Here is a 20,359-nt window from a genome sequence, read left to right as displayed (position 1 = left end):
AAAAAGCAGTTTGGCAATATTACGTACAACAAGTCTGAGTGATTACCCAAATAGATCCTGAAATATCCTGGATTTTTGGATTAAACACAACCTGATAACCAACTGGAACAACCCCACAGCTCATCCTTCCCAGGACCCCGAGACCCTGAGGTCAACCCCAAACCCAATTTTGACCCTCATTCCCAAATTCACGTGTCCAGTGACATTTTCTGGGGTTTGGACACCACAGGACAGGTTTTTTTTCCAAGGCAGAACAACCCTGAAAACCAGCTCCAAGTGTAAATATATGTCTGTGTCTATAGATTGAAAAATTGTTTAAAATTCAGATAAAAATTAAGTATAAAATCTAAAATCCGTCCACTCTGTTGGGATATTGGGACACAAGACAGACGACGGACTTTGGACCTGGTTAACATAAGAGATTTGACAGACAAAATGCCTTGGCAAGAGCAAACAGAACTTTGAGAATTAAATCAAGATTGCAAGAAGATTAAACCAGACTGGTTTACCAGAAAAAGAAAATTTCATTAAACTCTGCAAGCAAGAGATGTTTAAAATGCCTAAGTTTTTGAATGTGATTTTAACCTAATCATTGCAGTCTCCCCAAAACAGTGTATCATCATTGGTAGCCCACAATAAATTTGGGATTTTGATCACCAATCATTCTTCCCCGTCTCCATCACTGACACCAAATCCTTCAAATCCCAGGGCTGTCCCTGATTGTGCTTCCCCTGGCACACAAAGGGTGCCCATCAATAAATTCACGTGTCCAAGGACATTTTTTGGGGTTTGGGCACCACAGGACAGGTTTTATTCTGAGGCAGAACAACCCCTAAACGCAGCTCCAAGTGTCCCTGGTCCTTCCTGGCTCTCTGCTCCCACTCCTGTGATATTCCTGCACGGATTTTACAGAGCTCTGACTCCAGCTGCTGACCTGAGGTTAAAACCTGAGCCGCCCTGCAGCTCTTGGGGTATTTTTTTATGGAATTCGGGCATCAGAGGAGCTGCTGTTTGCCCTGGGCTTTTTGAAAAAGAAGGGAAAACACAGCTCCTTTCAATCCCAGGGCTGTTCTGTCATCCAGCTTTTGGGGAGGCACAGTCCCACCCTACAGCTGCAATTCCTGAAGGCTTGAAAGGCTTTCTGCAAGGAAAAGGTGAGAATTTGAGATTTGAAAACCCAAGAGTAGCCTAAATACAAAGCAAGAGGTTTGGGTGATCAGTCATTATAATATTCCATTGCAGAAAGCACCTTAGAAATTATTTAAAATTAAATAATTTTAATTTTAAACTCTCTGGGATAATAATATTCCATTGCAGAATGCACTTTAAAAAATTATTTAAAATTTTTAAAAAAGAGGAAAAGCATTTTAATAAGTGATGCAAAGGCAATCACTCATCCTCTCCCACCAGCACATCAATGCCTGACCATTCCCTGAGTAAAAACCCTCTCTGGAAAGACCAAATCCTCAGGTTTTATTGCTGAGGAAGACACGATAAGGCATGGAAATGAAGTGGAAAATGCCTTTGATCAGATCTGATCTGCTGTCCCAGCTGGCTCCAGTCGATGCACAGAACCAAATTCTGATGCAGAAAGACAAATTCTGCTCCTTTCAGATGTTACATAACCCAGCAAAAATGCACTCGAAGTATCTGATGGGACTTCAGTTACCCCGTGTGCCTTTTGGTAAAAAGAAGAGGAGGAAAGAAAACTTCTCTGTGTCAAAAATCCACATCTCATTATTGTCCTTTTTTAGAGCTTGCCCTTGGTGGGCTCACTAAGTTCTGCCAGGGAAAAATAAATCCTGTGGCACTGAAATACGCGAACAAAGGCCTTTTCCTCCTCTCCTGGGAATTTTAAGTGATATATTTTTCTCTGCCTCTGAAATGTGGCTTCAAACCACAGCAAACAATACTTTGCCAGCAGCCAACCACCATTTGTCAAAGCACCGGGGCATTTCTGAGTCAGGGCTGGTCAGGAAAGGGAGTCAAGGCTACTCCAGCATTCCCTGGGGAATTCACAATAGCTCAGGAACTGAGGCTCCCAGCCCTGGCAGGTGGGTGGGAGGGATAAATAAATGCGAGGAGTTGGTTCAAAACAATCATTGCCACAGCCAGGAGTGACTGCAGCTGGCAAGGAGGGACACAAAGGGACAAAAACAATAAAAACAAAGGAGCTGTGGTTTGAGTCTCTGCAAGACAAATCCATAAATAATATAAACTGCTGTGTCCTGATTTTGAAAATTTAATGTTTGGTTACAATATCCTGACTTGGAAGGGACCCACAAGGACCATCCTGCATTTCTCCCACGAGGAAAGGCTGAGGGAGTTGGGAATGCTCAGCCTGGAGAGGAGAAGCTTTGGGGTGACCTCACTGCAGGGGAGATGGAGAGAGATGATTTCCATGGGATGGGGGGACAGCACACAGGGAATGGCTCCCACTGCCAGAGGGCAGGGATGGATGGGACATTGGGAATTGGGAATTCCTGGCTGGGCTGGAATTGCCAGAGCAGCCGGGGCTGCCCCTGGATCCCTGGAAGGGTCCAAAGCCAGGTTGGAGCAGCCTGGGACAAAGGAATTGTTCAGGCTGCCCTGGAGCAGAGGCTGGGCAGAGTCACAGAACAAAGCAGGGATTTATCCAAAGGATCGCCTCCATGGATCCACCTTGGGCAGCACCAGAGCCCAGCCAGGGCTGCACCCAAGATGAACCAAAATGGCCCCAAAATGCACGAGCGCTCCCGGGGTCTCTCCCTGGGATCAGTTCTGCTCCATTTGCACCTTGCACTTCATTGTCCCATTCCAGCTTTAGCCCAGGCAGTCCCACCCTGCTTGTTTTTCTCTCTGCAGCCCATGGGGTTTGTGCTCCTGGGCTGAGATTTGGATCATTTGTCCTTGGTGCCCAGCTGGAGCAGGAATTGTTTTGTCTCCCTGCTCTGTGCACAGAGCTCAGCAACACTGAATGTGAAGCTCAGAGCTGCGCACTAAAGCAGCACAGAGCCTGAAACACAGAAAAGCCAAACGTGAGGCATCAGAAGGTGTCCCTGCCCATGGCAGGGGTGGGATGGGATCATCTTTAAGGTCCCTTCCAGCCCAGGCCACTCCTGGGTGGTGAATGCCCCAAATTCCAGTTTGATTTAGCACAGAGTTAACAGAGCCTTGGGCACTTGAGGGAGGCAATGACAGCCCTTCATCTCTGCCTCCTAAAGGACAAAAAAATGCAGATTTTGGCTAAATTAGCAGGATGGTTCAACCAAAACCTCACTACTCTGAGTATTTAATGCAGCTGTAGCAGAGAGTGCAGGTCAAAGGACACTCACAGCCCTGCACCCCAAATCTCTCATTTCCTGTAACCGGTGAAGGAGAAATCCTGCCTGGGTCCACACATCACTCTCCTGGTCTAATTGGGCTGTAATTATTAACTTCACTTATTGCTTCACAGAAAAGAGATTTTCAAGTCTGTGCACATCAGCTGTAAATCTGCAGCTCTTTGATACCTCATGAATTTTATAAACACCTATTTTAAGGTTTTCTCCACTAGAGATTATTGGTGCCAGTGTCAATTTTTTAGCCATGGTTCCACAAATCTCTCTAAATGTGAGAATTATTACAGGGAAGGAAAGGAAAGATAGGAATTTCTGTTTCTTCATTTCTTCAGATGGCTAAAAAGCCAGTGGTTTCACAAATCTCTCCAAACGTGAGAATTATTACAGGGAAGGAAAGATGGGAATTTCTGTTTCTTCATTTCTTCAAATTTCTTCAATTTGAAGAAATTTCTGTTTCTTCATTTGAAGAAATGAAGCCAAAGAGCAAATTCTGAAATGTTATAGAGACAGTTTACATATATATATATATGTACGTATGTATACACATATATATTCAAATAAATAAAGCCTGAAATAATGAAACAAGAAAATGAAACATAAAAACCCACAGCAAAAGTCCTTCCTGAAACAGAAAGAATTTTTCCCTCCTGTGCTGTGGATTTTCAGTGTTATCAGCCTAGATTGGTATCATGCAGTGTCGCAATAATCTCAGAAAAATAAAATAATTATGAGGAACAGAAAGCAGCCCCAGGCTGGAATCAGCTCTGCACAGGGAGATTCCCCAGCCCTTACACCCACATGGTGTTCTAAAAACTGATATCCCAGAGGAGCAGCTGCAGTGCCAGCATCTCCTGGGTTTGCTTGGACATTCTGCTTCCTTGAATTCTGTTGGGTCTTATTAATAAACATGAAATTCATTTTTATATATTTATATAAACACCCTCTGCTTTGACTCCACATCCACATGAGGCAGATGAGCTGCCCTGAACCGTGCCAAAGAGGGAGGTACCACTGTAATCTTAATTTTGGGGTTTTTGATGTGTAGGCTTGGTTTCAAAGGATGGGCACAGGAGCAAACTCCAGTTTTGGAGCAGCCACGTTCTCCTGGACAGCTGGGATCCAGCCGCTGCTGATGAAACAGCCAAGGAGGGGATTAATTATCCTACAGAGTCCAAGGTGGGAATTACAGGAACAAGGATGAGCCTGGGAAGATGTTTTCATTTCTCCAGCCAGGCACAACAGATGGAGACAGTGAACTTCCAAGGGGGAAACGATGGTCTCAGCCAGAAAACAGTGCTGGGACCTGAGCATGCACCTGATGCTCTGAAAAACACAAAAACCCACAGCAAAAGCCCTTCCTGAAACAGAAAGAACTTTTCCCTTCTGCGCTGTGGATTTGGAATGTTATCAGACGAACCACAGACAAAGAGAGACTTTGGTGTGTCCAGCCTGGAGAAAAGAAAGAGGGGAGGGAGACTCATCCCAGCCTGGGGCCTCCTCCTGAGGGGCAGCTCCCATCTCTGTGACCCAGGGAACACCTGGAGCTGGGCCAGGGCAGATTGAGGATGGATTTAGGGACAGGTTCTTCCCCCAGAGGGTGCTGGCACTGCCCAGGCTCCCCAGGGAATGGGCACATTCCCAAGAGCTTCAGGAGTTTTGGACAGCCAGGGATGCCCAGGGTGGGATTTTGGGGTGTCTGTGCAGGACCAGGAGCTGGACCCATGATCCTGTGGATCCCTTCCCACTCAGGATATTCCATGAAATGGATTCTCTTAGCTGCCAGCTGAAAGAAGGAACTGCCACACTGTGCAAGACCCCACGCTTAACACACGAAAACTCTTCACATCCCAAGCACCAAAACGCCTCAAGCCCAGCCTTAAATGACATTTAAACCGAACCAGCCCCTGAAAATAAGGTTTGAGGCACTCTGGAGGCACACGAGGCCCCTGGCTGTGCTTCTCTCAAAGCTTTTAGCTCCATTTCAGGCTCTAAGCTGAGCTCTGAATTAGTGCAATTTGCCACAACAGGTTTCTTCACATCAGGACAAAACCGGGGCAGCATTTTTCCCCAAAAAATAAAAAGGGATTAGATGACGCTAAGTGCTAAGTGCTCCCATCTGCGTGTTTAGACTCCTGAGCAGGTAATCACCACCCTGCAGGGCACATCCCCAGGGCTGCGGAGATTAGCTGGTGTCTGCCTTGCTGCTTCTGACGTGGCCCCAGTGCGGAGGTGAGGAAGGGAGGGTGGAAAAGCGCCCTGGAGCACCAGGAACTCACCAGAGCCAGAGGCAGCTCCTGGGGGAGCCAGGCTGCGATGGCAGCTCCTTCCAACCCCAAACAGCTTCAACCTGAGTGGGTTCTTTGGGGTTTTTCTGCCCAGGTCAGGATTAAATGTGTGAGACGGGATTTCTTGTTGGGACTCAGGTGTTTATCAGTTCTTATCTCTGTCACAGTCCCACAGAGTGTGAGCTCTGCAGCACTTCACTCTGACACACTAAAAATGGAGCCCCATCTCTCTCTCTACAAGGCCTTTAGATAAACTGTCCAATTCAGAAATGACAACTGAATTATTTTCACTTTTAACCCAGTAACCAATCACCCATGCCCTGCAATGGGGACTTTTTAATCCAATTACACAAAAACACCCAAACCCATGGAGGAGAAGAAGGTGAAGAAGAAGGTGAAGAAGAAGGTGAAGAAGAAGGTGAAGAAGAAGGTGAAGAAGAAGGTGAAGAAGGAAAAGAAGGAAAAGAAGGAAAAGAAGGACCAGCCTCCACCCTAAACCCTCCACCTTGCTCTAGATACATTACTCTACTCTAAACCCTTAAACTCTGAGTTTCCCACCCTGCGATGTCACACACTTCTACCCAAACTCCACACCCACAATCCCAGTTCCACCATTCCATTCTGGAAGCTTCTCCAGGGCCTCAGGTCAGTGCAGTGTTCTCCTGGGGGTCAGAGCCTGCCAGCACGTAAAGTGGAAAATTCTCAGAGCCAGGGTTCCAACAGAACCCCTCCTGTTTGAATTATGAACATTGTTCTCACAGCTTTCTTAAATACCTGTTGGATATACTGAAGTAGACAAGGTACAAATACTATGATAACTATAATGATAATTAACACATACGTGTTTATTTTTAAAAGTTTTCTCTGTACTGGTTTTTCTACAACCTCAAACCGAGCACAATATTCTCTTAAAAATCAATACCTATCAACACACAAAAAAAGAAATCTAAAATTCTCAGTAACCATAATTCCAACATCAACCCTGCACTCTGGGGCAGGGATTGAAGGGGTGAAAAGTCCCGTGGGGCCACCAGGGAAGGAATTGTTATGACGCCACTAAAGATGGTGTTTCACGCAGGGTTTTTGCCTGTTACATTTGAAAGGACAGACAAAAATTACAATATCTTGCACTTGAACCTAGGGCAAGGCTGCTCCTGCAACTTGTTAACTCTCCATCCATATAAATCAAGGTAGGCTGAAGGATTTCAGTCTTACCTTCTCAAACATTTAGAAATAATCGTGCAACTGGGCTACAAGGAAGAAAACCACAATTTTTTATAGGAAAACACAGACATTTTGACATAGGAAAGACAATTGTTCTCACAGACAGACACACTAATTTATGGGCAAAACTAATTAAGAGTGTGAGAACAACTCTATTTCACCATTTTGAAGAAGCAGAATGTCCAATCTATTTATACACCTGATTTTTCACCCCGTTGTTGCAAGGATCTCTTCCCACTTTGTTTTTTAACATGTACTCCCATTACAAAAAAATGCAGGATAATGAAGAATGAAGGATGGAGTGGGCCTTCCCCTGGATGGAGAGCTGGGGAGTTGAAACATTAAATTTAAGAAACCACAATTTTCCTCGAAGAGCAAGGAGGGCAGGACTAGGTTCTACCCCTGCCACCTGTACAAACCTGGGGAGAATTGCTGGGAATGGGATGAGCTTTAAGGGCCCTTCCAACCCAAGCCATTCCAGGATGAATCTCTGGGGGTTTTTAACACAAGCCCTGAAGTTCTGATCCCTCACTGCCCCACTTCCAGACCTATGACATCAGCAATGGGGTTTGTAAGTTTATCTGAGCTTCACACAACAGCTCAGATTTGTTTGAACATCAAAGCAAAACCCAAATAAAAACCATTTTACCCCCAATTTGGTCCCAAGCCAAAGCCTGTAGTTCAACCCAGGCACATCAAAAAGCCCCAGGCTCCAAGCAAGAATTCCCAATCTCATTTTGTGGGATCGTAGCTTGTGCTCCCTGCTCATGGGCGCAGCAAGAAAACAAGGAATGCCAACGGTTATCCTGAGCCTTCACTGAAAATCGTGGAATCCCTGGATGGTTTGGGTTGGGAGGGACCTTAAATTAATCCCACTGCACCCTCTGCCATGGGCAGGGACACCTTCCACTGTCCCAGGCTGCTCCAAGCCCTGTCCAAGGTGGCCTTCAGCACCTGGCCCTTGGAACGGCCACCCTGGTGATCCAACATCTGCAGAAATCACGTGCAAAGCCCAGCTGGGACCTCCTTATGTAGGCTGAAAGATTCTCCCAGCAATTACTGGAAAAATACCTGCCAGCATCTCGTGCATCACTCAACCTGCCTCAATCCTTCAGGAAAGCTGCCACCTGAAATTCCTTCTGAAGTTTATTGGCAGGGAACTATCAAAGGTGCCTTTTCACCACTCCTGAACTGTTGGACGTGCCCCTCATCCAGGAGGCCTTTGAGGCACACACAGGAATAACCGAAGCATTCCTTTCCTTTGAGTCCACAAGATCCAGCCAATAGATCTGAGGAGAGGAATTATTAAAGTATTGAGGAACACAGACTTGGGGGGGGGGGAAAGAGGGGAATTTTCAGAAGTACCAGACTTCATGCAGCAAAATTATTATTTTTTAGAATTTTTAATCACAGGATGGGTTTGGGTTGGAAGGGAGCTTAAAGCTCACCTTGTTGCAAGCTCCTGCCATGGGAAGGGAATCTTCCACTTGGTGATTTCTGAATTTTTAACTCCTGATTCTGCAGGGTTGTCCTGTGTAATTACCACAACCATATAAACAGGATAAAAGGAAATACTCCCTCTTTCTTCTCCCACAGCTGAAACCTGGGAAAATGCAAAACCAAGCAGGAAGAGATTGGGATAACGTGCCTCAACCTTGAGTTAACAAGGCACAGGTGTCTCTCCTACAGAGCTCCCAAGGGCGCAGGAAAAGGAAAAAAATGGATTATTTTCCTTGCAGCACCTCGGGCTGCCAATGGCAATCACCTCCCTGACCTGGAGACCACATCTCCCCCACCTTGGCCGTGCTTTCCCTCCTCCCTCTCCTCCTGCCAGACAAAGGGAATTCATCCCAAGAGGATCAGCAGGCGGGATCCATCCCGTGTAAGCCGATTATGGGATGTCCCCACTCCTGACAGCGAGCATCACCCAGATGTCAAAGCTCAGAGAGAGAGGGCCCTGCAGAGCCAGGCTGGGGCTGCAGATTATCCCTCTGGAAGGGATGTCACTGAGAGGATGGGGCTGGCTGGCCGGGAGCAGAGCAATTATCACGCTGGGAAGCACTAATTGACTTAAAGCAAGGAAGGCACGGCGGGAAGAGGGGGAGCTCTGGTAAACGAGTTAATTGTGGGCTGGCTGAAGAGTAAAATATCACCATGCAAAGGTTGATGAATCACCAAGCTGTGGAACAACCTGGACAACTCCCCTGCTCCCTGCCATAAAACATCCCTCTGCAATTACCTCTGGAATTCACCTGCGCTGCAGGTACAGGGCCTGGCTGGGCAAGGGGACACAGACACACAAAACAGGGACAGAGTCAGCTCTGAATTCTCCTCCTCTGAGCTGATCTTTGTGTTCTCACACTTTATTCTCTGTCACCACAAACATTTTAATCTTTTTGTCCTTTTCTTAGAAACTCATCCAACAGAGGTGTGACAATGGGGAGGTTCAAAGCCATGGAGGAAGCTTAAAAACTTAGAGGTTCAAAACTGACCTGACAAACAGAGATCTCAGCACTTCATATTTCATGATTTTAAACAAAAACATGTTGATTGAGGGAGAGAAACTTGACTCATTCTCTGAGCATCTGGGATTAGCAGCACGGCATTTCTGGAGGAGGCTGCAGCACATGGCTCTGCAGCTGCTCTGATCGCTGCCTTGCCCTCTGACAGACGGGAAATCACACAACCCCATCTTCCTGACACTGCCCTCAGCAATCAGCCAGCTGGGTCTTGCAAACCAGGTCTGTCTGTGTGAGCCACGTGCGCTCCTCAGCCCCAGAAGTGTTTTCACTCCCTGCATCAGCAGAGCACCCAAGGCCTCGTGCAGAACCGAGCCCTCGGTGCCCACCATCCCCACACCACTGCTGGGTGCTGTTCCAGGGGATTTACAGCCTGATTCTGCACAAGGATATGCACATGGATGTGGGGAATAGGGACCAGAAGGCTGTGTCCCTTCTGAAGGAAAACACCATGCTAAAGGCAGCACTTTTCCAACCTGACAGAGTCATCCCAGCACCTGCCCGTGTGCTTTTATAGGATCACGGGATGGTTTGGGTTGGGGGGACCTTAAACACATCCCAGTCCACGCCCTGCCATGGGCAGGGACACCTTCCACCATCCCAGGCTGCTCCAAGCCCCATCCAACCTGGCCTTGGCACTTCCAGGGATCCAGGGGCAGCCTCGGCTGCTCTGGGAATTCCATCCCAGCCCCTCCCCACCCTCCCAGGCAGGAATTCCCAATTCCCAAGATCCCATCTATCCCTGCCCTCTGGCAGTGAGAAGAGCCATTCCCCCTCGTCCTGCCACTCCAGGCCCTTATCCAAAATCCCCTTGCAGCCTTCAGGGTGGGCAGCTTGTATTTTTCACTCACAGTTTTTGCTGCACTAAGTACATTTTTATGGTGCTCTGTCACTTCCTACGGTGAAGCCCCACTGCTAAAGAGCCCGAGGTTGGCGTCCACACCTGTGGAACACGGAGCCCAGTTCTTTTTTACAGCTCTGTAATCATCAGGAGATGTGTAATAACTGCACTTTTACAAGGGACCTGTTAAACACTGGCTGTGAACTGAGTCCCAGGCACTCGACGCTGCACACCCAGTGCTTCCCACAGCCTGGCTCCTTCCTGCCACTGCCACAGCTGCTGGGGACACCCAGGTTTCGGTGACACCTCCTGCTTGCTGTGTGGCTGGGGACACCTTAAGTGCCACATTCTGCTCCCCAAGACTGCCAGGGTTGGAGACACCTGTTTGCAGTGCCACCTCCTTCTCCTCACAACCGCCAGAGCTGCTGGCACGCTGATTTTGGTGCTCCTTCTTATTCCCCAAAACCAGCAGGCGTGGGGACACCCTCTTTTGGTGTCACCTGCCACTCCCCAAAACTGCTGGGGCTGGAGACATCCTGATTTCAGTGACACTTTCCACTCCCTGGGAGCTGGGGACACGCAGATTTCAGTGCCACTTTGTGCTCCAGTGGGGCTGACGACACCCAGATTTTGGTGCCACTTCACCCTCCGGTGGGGCTGGGGACGCCCTGATTCCGGTGCCACCTCCCACTCCCCGTGGGGCTGGGGACACCCAGATTCCGGTGCCACTTCACCCTCCGGTGGGGCTGGGGACACCCAGATTTTGGTGCCATTTTGCCCTCCGGTGGGGCTGAGGACGTCCTGATATTGGCGCTACCTCTCGCTCCCCGAGGGGGCTGGAAACTCCCGGTGGATTCCGGTGCCCCCTCCCATTCCCCGTGGGCTGGGGACACCCAGACTTCTGTGCCACCTCGCTGTGCCCGTGGGGCTGGGGACACCCAGATTCCGGTGCCACCTCCCAGTCCCCGGGAGCTGAGGACACGCAGATTTCAGTGCCACTTCTGGGGACACTCAGTTTTCAGTGCCACTTCACCCTCCGGTGGGGCTGGGGACACCCAGATTTCTGTGCCACCTCCCACTCCCCGGGAGCTGGGGACACCCAGATTTCAGTGCCACTTCACCCTCCGGTGGGGCTGAGGACACCGAGCTTTCAGTGCTACTTCACCCTCCGGTGGGGCTGGGGACACCCAGATTCTGCTGCCACCTCCCACTCCCCCGGGAGCTGGGGACACCCAGATTTCGGTGCCACCTCGCTGTGCCCGGGCTGGGACGCGGCTCAGCATCACCTGGGGCGGCGGAGCGGGACCCGCAGCCCCGAGCCCGCCCCGCTCCGCGCTCCCCTCCCGGGCCCCTTCCCCGCACTCACCCTGCGTGCCGGGACACCGGGACACCGGGACAGCAGGACACGGAGCAGCAGGACAGCGGGACAGCGGGATATTCACCCCTGGCCGTGCAGGCGGAGCCGGCGGAGGAGGAGCCGGGGCGGAGCGGGCGGCTCGGACACGCCGTGCCCGCCCCCGGGGCGGTGGCACCTGCGGGCAGGGCGGCACCCGGACACCTGCGGGGACAGGGGGCGGCCCCCGAACCTCCCCGGGGTCCTTGGAACTGGAACTTCCCCGATACCCCCTGCCCCGGGACCCACGCATCAGTTTTCCATCAGAGCGCATCAAGGGTCTTGATCCCGAACTAGCGAATATTCTCATTTTAGGATAAATACAGCTTGCCTCGGGATCAGCTCTGCCGGAAGGTAAATTTAAAGTGTTTCAGTTTGAGCTAGGAAATGTTTGAATCGATAGCGGCAGCGTTGCGGTGGGTCTTTTTCTAGGGATGCGACTCCCATTCCTTTGTTTTCCCTGCGCTCTTGCGAAAGCTGGATCTTGGAAATGGATACAGTAATTTGTGCTGTTTTCACAGAGTTAATTAACTGCTGCAATCCCACATTCCGAAAACGAAATTGTAGGGATACAATTCTTGCAAACAGTCTGCTCTCTAATTGAGTTCATCCTCCAGGCATGAGCTTTATCGAGGAGATCTTGAAGGGCGAGTGTTTTTTGACTCATGGAAAGAGCTCTGGCACCCTGCAGTGTTTGCCTTCCTCTGCAGGACTTTTGGGGAATGTTTGGACTTCCCACCTGCTGTCCTCAATATAAACCATCTCCACTGGAAAGCCTCTTCTTCCCGGGTGGAGCCATCCTCATCCTGCAGGAGCTTCTCGGAGGGTGAGGAAGTGCCTCTTGTGCACTGAAACCAACATTTATCACAATCCCAAATTTATTCATCATTTTTAACAATCGACTCCAAATTTTACTGGACTAATTTCTAAGTCTGCTCAGGTTTTTATGGTGCAAAAACCACATAATCCTCACTAGGAGTCTACTCAGCAGCAAAAAAGAGAGCAATCCATTCCTACAGAAACCTTGGAGCACCCGGAATTTGCATTGCTGAGGAGAAAAGTAATGATTTAATTGTGAAATGCTCAGAGTAATAATTACTGGAAATAAGCTGTTTCTAAAGCTCCCGAGTATGACTTTAGGGAAGCGGCAAGGACACGCGAATTTTACATAAAGTGAGTGTAACATTCCTATAAAAATGGAAATACATGCACAAGGGGAAGTGGAAGAGTCTCCCTGCCATCCTCCAGGCCAATGAAAAAGAGGAGGAAGAAGGAATATACCCATGGAGAGGTAGTAGAGATGATGATATTATTTATTAAAAGATTTAAAGCTCTGCTGTGTTCATTCCCCAGTCACCCAAATATTTTAATTAGTGCCCCTGCATCCCTGGCAGTGTCCAAGGCCAGGTTGGACACTGGGGCTTGGAGCAACCTGGACAGTGCAAGGTGTCCCTGCCCATGGCAGAGGTGGAACAGGATGAGCTTTAAGGTCCCTTCCAACCCCAAACCAGGCTGGGATTTTATCATTTTGGGAATGACTTTCTACAGGTTCAGAAGGAAAGCTGAAATCCAGAGTGTGGACTCGGCCTGCTTTGCAGTGCGGTTCCACTGAATGGGAATCTGGGAATATCCTGAGCGGGAAGGGACCCACAGCATCAAGGATCCAGCTGCTGTCCCTGCACAGACACCCCAAAATCCCACCCTGGGCACCCCTGGCAGTGCTGTCCCAACGCTCCTGGAGCCCTTGGGAATGTGCCCATTCCCTGGGGAGCCTGGGCAGTGCCAGCACCCTCTGGGGGAAGGGCCTTGCCCTGATATCCCACCCTAAACATGCCCAGCCATGCCCTCAGTGCTGTCCCTGTCACGGGGAGTGCCCTGTCCCGTGTCACACCAGGCCCACACGCAGAGTTCAGTTCAGTTTTATTTTCCACTGTAACGGATTTCGAATGATACATCATGCAGTCTGCCAGTGTATCCATCCATCTCCGACAGAACTTCAGCACGAAGATAAAAGACTTCTCTCCACGGGCTGGGGGGAGGAGAAGGGTTCAGGTCTGCTATCAAGAGTTTAATACAGTTCAGCATCATTTGATGCAATGGCAAAAAGAAAAAAAAATTTCCCCTTGTCACCAGCAAAACGTGTCCACCATTTATTTCCTTTTTTTGTTTTGTTTTTCTCTTTTTTTTTTCTCCTAAATTGAACACTACTGTAAAGATACATAGAGCCCAGAGAATACACATCTGCAGTACACGTTACACACTTTACAAACTAGACAGGGATAAATCTACAGCGTGCCTCAGCCTGCGGCTCCATCCCGCACAGCGGATGGCGGCTCCTGCAGGCACCGCAGGACAGAAGTCAAAGCAAGGGGAGATTCAGATTATCCTGCCCTTTTGTTTCCCTCTTTATTCCCCCGTGGAGGAGTACTTCAGTCATGGTTAGGTGAGGTATTTCTCCTCCAGCGAGGGGAATCTGGTGAGCCCTTTTCTTTCGGACCTTCATCGCCGTTATTTAAACTGTCCTTCGAGTAAAACCGTGTTCGAATTAAAATTCTTGATTTTGTTTCGTTCCAAGCCTTAGGGCAGGGTTAGATGGGATATTGGGAAGGAATCCTGTGAGGGTGGGCAGGCCCTGGCACAGGTGCCCAGAGAAGCTGTGGTTGCCCCTGGATCCTTGGAAGTGCCCAAGGCCAGGTTGGACAGGGCTTGGAGCACCTGGGATAGTGAAAGCTGTCCCTGCCCATGGCAGGGGGTAGGATCAGCTGATCCTTAAATTCCCTTCCCACCAAACCATTCCATGATCCTATGATTTATAAAGATTTCAGACAAATGTGCATCTTAGTCCATTAGGCTTTGTACAGTGAATTTGAAAAGCTACTCAAGGCTCTGTGGGCAGGAATGGTTGTAGCAAGATTTTTTTTTGGTGACTTATTTTTAAGTTTTCAGTATCTTCAGGATAATCCAACTCTCACCCTTGTTGAGTTTAATACAAAACTTAAAAATGCATCAGCCAAGGTCTTTCCAAGCTTAAAACTTTCCTTGCTTTCCAGAAAACAAGTCGATGAAACGAGAACTCAAGGACAAACACAAGATATTTGAACATATCAATAAGAGAAGCTCAAGTGAGCCAGAAATACTTTTCAATTACTAGCAAAAGGAACAATATGCACTTTAGTTCCATCTGAAATCCGTTTTCCATTTGGGAATGGTATTTCCACCCCAATTTGTCCCATGCATGACATTTTTAGATGTGAAATTTCATTTGCGCTGTACAAACCACAACTTTAAAAATGAGCCTGGAATAAATAGAACACAACACTCAAAGAGCAAAGAAAGGAAGATGGGGTCAGGAAACAGCAAGAGACAGGTTCTGATCTCTGCAGAGCAGATGTGTGGTTTTCCTTTCCAGATATAAAATGTGAAAGCCTTAGAAATGGTACAAAAGTTGAATATACAACACGCAGTACAAACTGAAGTTGCCTAATTAAAATAGGCTTCAAAAATAAAAATTGATACAAGCAGAGTATGTTCAACTGAGAATTCGTAATTTCCAACTATTAGATATCTCAGGTATTTAATTTTGAGGATTTTAGCCTAAGGCATCTTTGGGGCATTGCTGAAACTCCCCGTGCAGCGTTGGTGTAGAAGGGAACTTGGAGAAACTTCCATCGTTTCGCTGCTGGTGGCACTGACTGGCTGATCAGCACCAGCACGAGGAAGAGATGTCCAAGTTCACTTCTCCCTCAGGCTGCAGGGAGCTGGCAGAACTGTCCCCAAAAAATTCCTGGGGATGCCTTGAGGAATCCAGACCTTTTTGTTGTCATGAATGCTGCATTTACAATTGAGTTCCGTACCAAACTCTGAGAGACACAACAAAAAGTTTGCCTGCAGTACAAAAATCTTCGACAGCAAATAAGCTTGGGATCTCTTCATTGAACTAAAAGAAGAGGATTATTAATTCCTAGTAGAAAGCTCAGCTCTAACCAGCTGGTAAGATAGCACAGAGTAGTTCTGAGTTAGTGATTTTATTAAAGATTGCATATGGCAAGTTCACAGTTCATTCTTCTGGCAGTGCACATGCATGTAACGAAAGAAAATATAAAACTTTGGAAAATACAAAATAAATTAAATACATGCAAATCTGCAACTTCATTAAATATGTTTAGCAAAATGCTTCCCCAAAATAGTGCAACATTAAAAAAAAACCCAAATAAAAACCAAAAAAACAAAAAACAGTTAAATTAAATTCAACTTACTTTGGAACACCCTAATTTCAGTAGACAAAAATATCTAAAGTCAACTCACAATCTTCCAAAACGCTCTACGGATCTGAAGAGTTCTACACCTACACATTCAGAAATTTAAAAAAAAAATCCCAATCAATCTCAAATTAAAGAAGAGCAAACGTCTGCAAAAGAAGAGCAGAGGGCTACGCTCAGCTGGAGCCTTCCTGGAATTCCAGCTTCCTGGAGCCTTCCTGGAATCCCGGCTTCCTGGAGTCCCACCTGCCCCAGGAGATGGGGAGGGAGGGAGGAGGAGGAGGAGGAGGAGGAGCAGCACGTTCTGCCTGCCAGCAGAACCTTCCCAGAGCAATTCCAGTGCCCCCTTGCTGGGAAGATGGAAATTTGCTGTCTGAGAGAGCCAGGGAAGGCTTTTCCTTCCCTCTGGACCTTCCACAGGACGAGAGGATATAGTGGCTTAAAAAGACATTCCCTTCCCCTGGAAATGTGCTCCTCACATCCCAGCAAAAAAATTCCCAAATTTGGTCTGCAAAGGACAGCTGGAGTGTACAACTCTCACCTCCTTTAGGATTTTTTTTAAGGAAGGGTTTGGGGGATTTTATTTTCCTTTGTTCTGCTGGGGACTGTTCCCTCCGGGATCTGAATTCCGGTGTGAACAGATCAGGGCTTGTCTGGGGAAAGGGGGAGGGAGGGGGCAGATGCTTGTCAGCTTTTCCAAGGCAAGATTTCCACAGCATTCTGAAATCCTTCAAAAATTCCTAGGGAACAACTCTTACAAAGATGTGGCCAAGCCATCCCACTCCAGGAAAACCCACCACTGCAGGGAGAACTACAAGGGAATAGGAGCCTAATTTTGAAACAGGTCACACAGATAAATTCATGGAACTACCAAACTTCAAATCCTACGTCTATACTAACAGATTTCTCTGCATCCCGTTTGTTCTTTACCAGGTACTGCAATAAAGGTTATTTTATACAGTCCAAAGATTTTTTTTTTTTTAAATCAGGATATTACAAATGGTTCTTTGGGGAAATTTCCTTCTGAAAATGTTAAGCAGTAAAATTAAACCACATAGCAGCACATTTTCATCCCCTAAAAATATAAAATAATATGTATATTATACAGGAAATCAGTCATGACAGAGCACAATCACCTGCCTTTGATGGCACTTGGTCATTGAATAATTAATTCCTTGATGCCAGAAGTCGGGAATTACCGATGCCAACGGAGGACTCGGGAAAAAAACAAAATAAAAATCATCACTCTGAGTGGAGAAGCCCCAACCTAAGCAGCGCCAAGGGGTCGTGGAATTCGGAGTGGCAGACTCCCTATCATCCTTACAGAGGTGGGAATGTTCCAGACGCTGTACAAGGATCTGGAGGAGCTGAGCTGGACACTTCTGTACACGTGGAGATCCTACGAAGCTCGGAGTACCTGGAGCGGGGCGTCGCCGGCGGCCGTGGGAAGCGCAGGATGGACTGGACGTGGATCGGGTTGGAGAGGGGCAAAAAAGAAACTAATGTGACTTAATGACAGTCCTTAACATGCTAAGTGGAACTGACCTGCCAGAGAGAGCGAGAAAAGGAAGGGAAATTAGTGGATTTGGGGCGTTAGAGAGCAGAGCGCCCAAACGGGATGGGCAGCAAACAAGGATCTGAAATCACGGTTTAAAAATTATGGAATTTGGGTCTCACAAAATGAGCCAATTCTCCTGATGGGATTCGCTCTCTGCCACCTGCAGCCTGGAATTATGTCTCACCCAAACACTGTGGGAAATGGATTTGTAGAAAATTCTCAACCAGTATTACAGTTCACACCCTCACAATCCAAAACTCAACTATTTCCTAATTACAATACACTAGAAACGTTTCTTAGCCTATCAGTTTTTCCACACCATACTACAAATGCCTTAAAGCCAATCTAAAATTACCCCTCATGAGTCCTACTACAATACATCTTTCATAGCTCTATTTCTCCAAAATATCTAATCATTTTACAAAACTATCCTTTGAAACTTATTTCTAGTTCAATTTCCCTCTCAACAATGTCTGTCCTATTCCATGGTATTTCTAAGTCAACACTTCTTATCTCAAAGTTTACATACAGATACACATTATGTGAACCTTCTGTCAAGTTTTAAGAATTTTCTACAAATCCATTTCCCACAAACACTATCTAAAGGTCTAACTTTTTTCGCCCCCTTTAATTTTCTGTTTCTTTCATGGGATTTTTCTCTAGCCTCATTGGATGTGCTGAAGAGCTGGTGTGTGTTTATCTCATGTAATAAGGAGGGAAAGTAACAGCAGCAGAATTTGAAAATTATAAAATCAAAAGGATGAAAAAATACAAATTCAAACCAATCCTTCTGTTCTCTGTCTCCTGACAGAGATATTTTCCTGATCTATATACACATATATAAAATAAGTGTTTACAGAAGCACCTGAAATATTTTATATATAATATCACGATAATATTATAAAATATACTCTATAATTTTATATATGCACATTATACAAGCACATTTTATTAAAACCCACATTTCTTTCTCTTCCATCTGCTAGGTTAATCAATCATAACCACTGACCAGTCTAACAGCACTAAGTGTCTTTTATCTTTATGGTGAATAATGAATGAACACAAGATAAATCTCTGCTCAGCAAATGTTGAAATAGGAACCTCAATTTTATTTCTCTGCTGTTAAATGACTATAAAAGAGAGTTTTGTTCTGGTTCCAGCAGGGTAGAACTGCCCCATTCCAAAGCACTTTCTGCAGTGCCTAGGAATGTCTCAACAATAATCAGGAAATAATCTGGATGAAGCTCTCCCTGCACTGGCAGCACCTTTACTAACACCCTTACTCAGACCCCTGGGGTTTCCATCCAAGCTCAGAATTCAGATTACTCAGATACTCCCAATTTTGGCAGGCAAATAGTTGGAATTTGCCAATAAAATTCTTAACCAAAGGACCAAAACTGAGGAGAATTTACTTTCTCCAATCACTTCCCAGCCTTCCTGGACTACACCTTCCACATTTATTTCGGGATGTGAGCAAAAAAATCTAGAAGACATTGTTGAAATATTTTCATTCCAACCTGTAGGGCTGCCATTTGGTTTCCAAATTTTTTCCTATTCTTTTCCAGAAACCCCAATTAACTTTACCCAGTTTCTCCTGAGATCTTCCATCTTCTTTTTCTCCAGCCTCATTTTCCCTGGTGCTCCTCTGCAACATGGCCTGAACCTGCTCATCTCCACAGCCCTCAAATCTAAACCTCAGCATCTGAAATACCTGGTGAGTATTTTATGCCTCCTGATTGCTTTTTCCTGACTTCCACAGTCCTGCCTTGTTATTACAAACCCATCCGGTTTGAAGTGTGATAATTTTATTAATACCTTTTATTAATACCTTTTATTAATCTACAGTTGTTCACTTGACAATTGTGGCCTGTTTGAGTCTGACTCTTCATTTCACTGCAGCTGGTAAATTAAAGGTGCATTTATTTGAGGCAGGTGGCAGCTTTTCCCCCTCAGAGTAGCTGTTACAAGAAATGTTTAGAAATCTTTGACAAGGCCCTGTACCCCACTCTTTGCCAGGTCACAGAGGTGGGAATGCAATGAAGCAGATGGACAGAGGCGCCTCACTCCTGAGGTGGAAAAGCCAATTTCAGACCAGAATGGACAAAACCACTCAGCAAAGCCTTGTCCTAATTTATCCACAGAGGAAATATTTGCTGCTGGAAGCTCATGGCAAACACAATGAGCAGGAACAATCCCCCAGCACAATAACAGCTTGAGTGTGGCGTGATGGATGCTTGGCATGCAAGCCTGACATGAAACATTCCCAAAAAAAACCACCCAAGAATGCCTCGAGGAGACCACAGACCATGAAGAGAGTTGTGAGACAGAATTAATCCTCAAGGAAGGCAAAAAGCCAGACTTGGAGGGACAAGTTTGCTGTCCCCAGGCTGCTTTTCACAGCCACTCGCTGCCATCCGGCTCTTGGCACGTCTGTGGCATAAAGTGATCATCTAAAATAATGCAGATATAAAACCTCTCCAACAAGCATTTATTTCTATTATAATATATATATTATATTTATAAAATCTCTCCAATGAGCATGTAAAGAAAGAAATGGGAGGATGGAGTCCATGGAACAGACTCTTGGAAATATGCCGCTCATCTTTTGCTTAGGAGAAACTCTCAAGCCCTGGCAATTAAAGTAATATATTTAGGGTTTTTTAATTTTCATGAAGAGAGTTAAGAGTGCAAAGTGTGCCAAATAGTGACACTCAAATTTGGAGATGTCTCTTGCTGCCACTGACAGCTGCTCTACCCCTATGCCAGGCTGGAATATCCTAACATGGAAACACATCCATGAAAGCAGAAGATGATGCTGGCAGAAGGAACCTCTGGATCTGTATTTTTACTACATGAGTTTCATACCTCTATGTGTGAATTTCGGTCCAGATTTACCAGAGCAGTTTTTAAAAAACTTAAAAGTGCTAAGTCATTAAAATAAAACCTCTCCTCAGCAGCTG

The 20,359-nt window shown here is 46.6% G+C and overlaps 2 protein-coding genes across 2 annotated transcripts in view; both read right to left on the bottom strand.

Annotated features, from left to right (window-relative positions):
- Positions 1 to 11,617, bottom strand: part of LYPD6B (LY6/PLAUR domain containing 6B) — a 45,503-nt gene extending 33,886 nt beyond the window's left edge. Inside the window, exon 1 of the mRNA XM_030952463.1 lies at positions 11,556 to 11,617. The gene's annotated coding sequence lies outside the window, so the exon portion shown is untranslated. The remainder of the gene's footprint in view (positions 1 to 11,555) is intronic.
- A 1,873-nt stretch (positions 11,618 to 13,490) lies between these two features.
- KIF5C (kinesin family member 5C) overlaps positions 13,491 to 20,359 on the bottom strand; it is a 76,704-nt gene continuing 69,835 nt past the window's right edge. The window contains exon 26 of the mRNA XM_030952223.1: positions 13,491 to 17,386. The gene's annotated coding sequence lies outside the window, so the exon portion shown is untranslated. The remainder of the gene's footprint in view (positions 17,387 to 20,359) is intronic.

This window comes from Camarhynchus parvulus, chromosome 7 (genome assembly GCF_901933205.1).
Source record: "Camarhynchus parvulus chromosome 7, STF_HiC, whole genome shotgun sequence".
Lineage (NCBI taxonomy): Eukaryota > Metazoa > Chordata > Aves > Passeriformes > Thraupidae > Camarhynchus > Camarhynchus parvulus.
The sequence above is the reverse complement of the archived record's forward strand: the minus strand, read 5'-3'. Positions and strand labels throughout refer to the sequence as shown.